Here is a 6,756-nt window from a genome sequence, read left to right as displayed (position 1 = left end):
CTGGCTCCCTACTTGACTAGATGACATGCGCAGATGATTTTTAACTGTTACTCGGGATTACCTATTTAACTGACGGAGGCGTAATATAGGAGGGTTATGCGTTTTTATTGAGCTGAACATATGAATGTACGTCCTAACAACAAAATTATTTGTGATCTAGTTTTAAGAGGACCTTTCCTAGATAGATAGATAGAATACTCTTTATTGGCACACCTCAGTAAAAAGATACAAAAAAAAACCCGCCATTAGTGCGAATCGGACTCGCGTTTCTAGGGTTCCGTACATAAGTCCGACTCACGCTTGACTGCACATTTCTAATAGGTTTTCCTGTCATCTAAAGGTAAAAAACTATTTTGTGTATTTTTTTCAAAATTTTAGACCCAGTAGTTTCGGATATAAAGGGGGGGGGGATGGTAATTTTTTGGCTATATTCTTAAATAACTTCGAACCTATGTATTTTAAAATTAAGAAAAAACATGTCCATCTTTGGGTCACTAATTTACATAATGTGTACCAAATTTCAACTCAATTGGTCCAGTAGTTTCTGAGAAAATAGGCTGTGACAGACGGACAGACAGACAGACGCACGAGCGATCCTATAAGGGTTCCGTGTTTTCCTTTTGAGGTACGGAACCCTAAAAAAGAACAATTGATTAAATGTAGAGGCAGACAACAGGCGGTCTTATCGCTAAAGAGCGATCTCTTCCAGACAATAAAATCTGTCCTATAACCCGCCCATACTCGAACATTGGTCACTTCGGAAATTTCTTAACAAAGTAATCCGATTTCTGTGCACTTGAGTGTAGCGAACAGATCCTCTTGAAGAACATTGCAAGTTCTAGTAAAATTGCTCTGCGGATTGTAGAGCGGGACAGACGTGCTCAAGTGGGGGGTAAGAGCGAGCGAGAGGGAGGGCTGGGTTCCGTGCGTACGCATAAAATGTTTAACTTTTTTTTAATGAAGTGTGGGTTAAGCACGTTACGCCAGTTTTTAATGTGCTTCAGAAAAAAACTTAAATGAACATCGCTCAAAGTAACATATATTAGAATAATAATTTTAGCAAAAAAAAATATCCTTAGAATCCACAATACATAGAGCTATAAAATAAAAATAGTGTTAAAGTAAAAAAAGAATCATAAAACTTAACCTTACTTAAGAAACCATACTTCGCTATCCGTCCCCAACTTCGCCTAATCATTTTTTAATTCATTTATCGTGAAAATAATACAAATCCTTAATTAATAAGTACTTAACGTTGAATTACTGAACGCCCATGATACCTACAAGTTACAGTGGAGTCATGATTTAATGCTAGGCGAAGTTATGTATTAAAGGCGCATTTAGGGCACCTACGGATTTTTGAGACCGTGTTTTTTTAATGTACTGCAGCTTTCATAACAAGGATTGATACCTAATATTAATTATATTCACATCAACTCATATATACATGCTTTTGATGGGACGCTACTAGTAGGGTAATTCGCCAGTAACTGGCCACCCTAAAATAAAAATGAATTCTATTCACCTATTATACCTAAACATAATTCATTTTAGTATAAGGCGGCTAGTTATTGAAGGCTGGCCAGTTATTGATACCTTATCTAAAATTAATTCTGTTTACAGGTGAATAGAATTCATTTTTAGTTTAGGGTGGCAATTTACTGGCGAATTACCCTATATCCTCTTGAAGCCCAGCCCAGAGACCTATAAAAAGGTCTCCCATTCCATTCTATTTTGAATCTTATTTTGACAAATCGAAATTACATTTTGTCTTGGCATGTGTTGACGTGTAGGCGGTTAGAGGATATAGTTTTGCGGATCCCTAATAATCGGTTCGTGCTCGAGGGCGCGCGGCCGAGCCAATAATAGGACGGACTGCGGCTTGTACTATGGAGCACCCTCCGCGGTACAGCAGCAGGGTCACAGGGACTCTTCTAGCAACTGGAGCAACACCGGGAACGGAGTCGGCATTCGCACTATCCCCCCTCTGCCGAAGCATGCCCACTAGTCCAAAATGTCTGCAGCACTATGTATAATTGACCCATCCTCCTTTCTATTGAAAAACTTTAGTTCCGTAATTGCTGGCCAGTGAGGTTAAATTTGTAGCGTTAATTGTTTAAAATTCGAATAGAAATTGGCAGACCTCGCATCTAAATATATTTGGTCATGATATTTTGAGTTCTATTCATCGGTACTATTAGAGTTCACTTTTATTAGCGATTTCATCAAGATGTAGCTTTATTGAATTATATTTGAGTGATATAAAGTTAGAATGTAACTGTGAGATTCTCGTATTTCAGCCCGTACAAGATTAGAACATTGAGCTTTATTGCTTAATATAAAATTCCAGTTTTAAATAATTGACCTGATTATGATACGTTATGACTAAAGATCTTTGGTGAATAACATTGTCCTTCACACATGACGTCAGCGTTACATTACGCGTTACGCTGAATCGAGTTTATAATTTTTTCCCCACCTCAAAAAGTGCTCAGCGCCGCTAAAGAAGTGTTCACTTCAAAAATAATTGAAGTAAAAGACTTAATTATTTTTAAGTTTTTAATTTAACATATTTTTAATCCTTAAATGTTACATTTCTACAAACTAGGGGCCCACTGATTACTAGTTCGCCGGACGACATCAGCCTGTCAGTTAAATGCAAAATTGTGACGTCCCACGGATAAAGGTACCTTATGGTGGTTGGCGCTTACGCTATTATTAACGCCGCCCCAATATTATTGCGGCGCTATGCGACGTAACCGCCAGCCGCCATAAGGTACCTTTTGCCGTGGAACGTCACAATTAGACAGCTCCGAACAACTGACAGGCTGATAAGTAAAGATAAGTCCGGCGAATTGGTAATCAGTGGCGTAGCTAGGGGGGGGGGGGGGGGGGGGGGCGGTCCGCTTCGTGTGTCACCCATTTAGGGGTGACACCCGACCGTGAACATCAGTAGTGCCACCCATAAAAATTCGTAAAAAGAAAGCGATGGAGTAAATCCTGAGCTATTTAACAAAAATTACAATTACTCTTTTTAAATACATTTTACAATATTGATTGAATTTTGGGGTGACACCCACAATTTCCGCACCGGGTGCCACCCATGCTAGCTACGCCACTGCTGGTAATACATACGTGGGCCCCTCAGAACTGCGCTTATGAAATATAAAATATCTATCTACTTATTTTTAATTGTATACAATATTGTGGCTTGAGGTATATGATTAGGTATGAGTAGTTGCTACAGGTACCTACCATTTAACTGAGGCGGTTGGTTAAATAGTAGATTGTTACATAAGCAACGCAGTGACAGCGCCAATAGTCCGAGGCGGAATTGAATTTCGAATACGAGGAAAGTATAATACTTAATATCTACGAGGAGTTTTTGAATCAGACTGCTTAACGTACTTCCTTACGATCTGCCACAAACAGCGCATCTCGACACTTGCGTACGTGCGTCATTCAGCGACGTAAACCTCCGTTTAGACGCCGTAAACTCATCATCATCATCGTCATCAACGGCAGCTAGCCAGAAGCTGCTACGTTCACCTTCCGCGCGATGGCGACAAGAGCCAGCTTTGCATTCTATCACTGGCACCATGTTGAAATCCAAAAGACAGGAGCCTGGACTGGCGAGGGCTTCGGCGCTTGCGTCCTCAGCATACTGCGGGCAAACGGCAATTTTAGAACAGCATACACTTTACCTGACAAACCCTGTCTGGATTCACGAATCAGCTACTGATTTTTCGCGTCGAATCATGGTGTCTATGAACCATTATGGTAGATACACCTAGAACCTTTAGGATTGCAGTAGTTTTCCAAGCGTAATCTCTTTAAAACATACAAAAAAGACCGCTGTGTTGAGAGGGCAGTGATAAATACTTCTTTCAAGAGGTGATTTAAATATGATTGGATTAATTTAATTTTTTTTGGAATTAGGTACCTAACTTGTCGCCTGTGGTTGGTTATATTTGCAATATCACCTAATACATATTACTATTATCATTATCATTCGTTTGCCCTCTTATTACTTCTCTGTGGTTGTCATCGCATATTTTAATGAATTGTAAAGTAAACTCTCGTTCTGTGGAGCAAGAGCTGGGTGTATTGGGGATAGGGTGGGAGGAGGCTACCCAAGCTGCCCAGGACCGGAGTTAGTGGAAGAAAAAGATTCGAGCCCTACACCCCAGCAGGGGGTAACAGGATGGAAAGAAGATTAAAGTAAACTAACTATCAATGAAACTGTTTAAAACGCAGAATTCAATACTTACTGTGGCAAAACTGTATCCAGTCCACAATGCATCCCAGCCTGTCGGACAGCTAGGTTCAATAACACTTTGACTATGCACTGCCATCACGTTATGTGGCACTTCGCAGACAATACATCTCGAGATGTATTTCTTGATATCTTGTGCTGTAACATGGTTTGATTGCAAAGGTTCGCCAGTTGTCAACCAATAACTGTTATCGTTTCTTCTTAACCAGCTCGAACAAGTTTGGAATGGCATCGGATTGAATTTTCTCACACAGGCACCAGCGTTACCCAAGTCTTTGGAAAACAGCGAATATCCTTCCCAAAGTTTAATATGCCCATCATTGCATGAAGGGGTTTCTTGAGTCTGACTGTGTTTTACTAGCAGTGCTCCAGAGCTAATTTGTTTTTCTGGAAACATGCCCGGTACTCGTAATGCTGGCTCTCCTTTTTCACCTTTCGGTCCACTTATTCCAGGAAAACCTCGAGCTCCCGGAAAACCAGGTTTTCCTTGGGGCCCTACGAATCCCATTTCACCGCGTTCACCTTTCTCTCCTGGTCTTCCAGGAAAACCTAGAAGTCCTGGGGGTCCCATGGGCCCGTCATCTCCAGGTTCACCTGGCATCCCAGGCATTCCAGTTAAACCTGGAAATCCTACTGCACCACGTATTCCTGGGGGTCCTATGGGCCCCATATCTCCTTTTTCACCTGGCATACCAGATATTCCAGGTAAACCTGGAGGTCCATCAAAACCGGGTAATCCTGGGCGTCCCATGGGCCCCATTTCTCCGCGTTCGCCTTTAGGTCCTTGGATGCAAGTGGTATTAATAAGTTCTTTATCTGCTGTCTCGCCCTTTCTCGTTAAAACTGTGTCTCCTCTTTTATCCTTATCGCTCTTTTGTCCCGGTCCACCGATCAATACCACCATCGGTTGATCGGTAGTAGTAGTTTTTTGTTCAGCCACATCTAGAAAAAGAAACCAGCCTGTGATTTTCATACACTGTTTTAAGCCCTTACTTAAAATAGTAGAAAAGTGAGATGGAGATATCTCCATCGGGTCTCACGCATTGCAATTCAGGGTGTAAAACTTTTCTATTAAAAGCTTTAACTTGGAATATTTGATTCGATTGAGGTGAAACTTCATAGTAATTTGGGTGACAATGGCAATGCAATATCATGGCACCACAGATCATCTGATGATGGACACAGGAGGTGGCTATAGGAACTCTTTTGCCTCTTAAAAGAAAAGTATGGTCTGCGATATAAGCTTGGAATAATGAGTGTACTCGTACTTACAACCCTTCTGGTGTTGCGGATGTCCATGGGCGGCGGTAATCGCTTACCATCAGGTGATCCGTTTGCTCGTTTGCCTCCTATATCATTAAAAAAAATGTTTTTTTTTAACTTATCTACTTACTAGTGTCACAATCCGTGCAAAGTATTCCGGTTAGTGACCACTCGGTTACGCAATTGGGGGGACAGTCGCATCGGTAAGCGCCAGGTGTATTGATGCAGATCGCTCCTTTGGCTTCGCAGTCCGCCTGGCCGACCTGGCCGTTGCCACATTCGTCAATGTCTGTAATTTGAAGGTAGTCTTGTTTAGGAACAAGAAAATTAAATACATATATAAACTAGAAACATCTAAAGTTAAGAATGCTAAGCAAGGCGACGAATTTTGTTCATTGACCCGCCATTTCCCTCCATCGTTACCATCGTTATACCAAAGATGCTGGCAGGATTCCATCGCTGTATGCTAACACTTATACGCTACTAGAGATCATTTTCAGTCTCTTGTCTTCGGTGTTATCAAGCAGCCTTTATGTGCGATTGTGCGTGCAGTGCGCCTTATTTGTTAATTCTGAAAGATACTCCATTTGAAAGAGCTGAGTGTCCTTGAAAATGCTTCGGCTTGGGAGTATCATTTGGTATCCATAAGTTAATTGCTCCTCGATCGGATCAGAAATACGGAACTACGCTCCAGAACTAGAGTTGTAGATGTAGGCGTCAAGACCGCTAAGCTTAAGTGGGACTGGGCCGGACATATCTGCCGCATGCACCCAGAAAGGTAGGCAAAAATGGTTACCGAGTGGGACCCACGGAATACAGTAGACGGTGCAGGCCGGAGTTTAGGCAGACCGAAAAGGAGATGGCGGGACGACTTGGACGCATTCTACTCCAAATGGTGGGAAAATGCCGATGACAGGGTCGAGTGGAGAAAACGAGGAGAGGCCTTTGCCCAGTAGTGGGACACCTAAGTAGGCTAAAAAAAAGAAAAAAAAAGTTCTTTCACCGATCTTCATGGGAAAGCAGTAAAAGCTTTACCTTGGCAACTCTTGCGATCCTCGCCAAGTGTGTGCCCTAGCATGCAGCTGCACACGACGTCAACGCCGCCCTGATCTGTGCAATAATGTTCGCACGGGCTCTCAGGGAACTGCTTGCAGCGATCCATCTAAAACAAGCATATATACTTAAAGCGTCTGCTTAGTTCTAACTAAAAAAACCGG

Source organism: Cydia fagiglandana, chromosome 22 (genome assembly GCF_963556715.1).
Source record: "Cydia fagiglandana chromosome 22, ilCydFagi1.1, whole genome shotgun sequence".
NCBI lineage: Eukaryota > Metazoa > Arthropoda > Insecta > Lepidoptera > Tortricidae > Cydia > Cydia fagiglandana.
Note: the sequence above shows the minus strand (reverse complement) of the source record.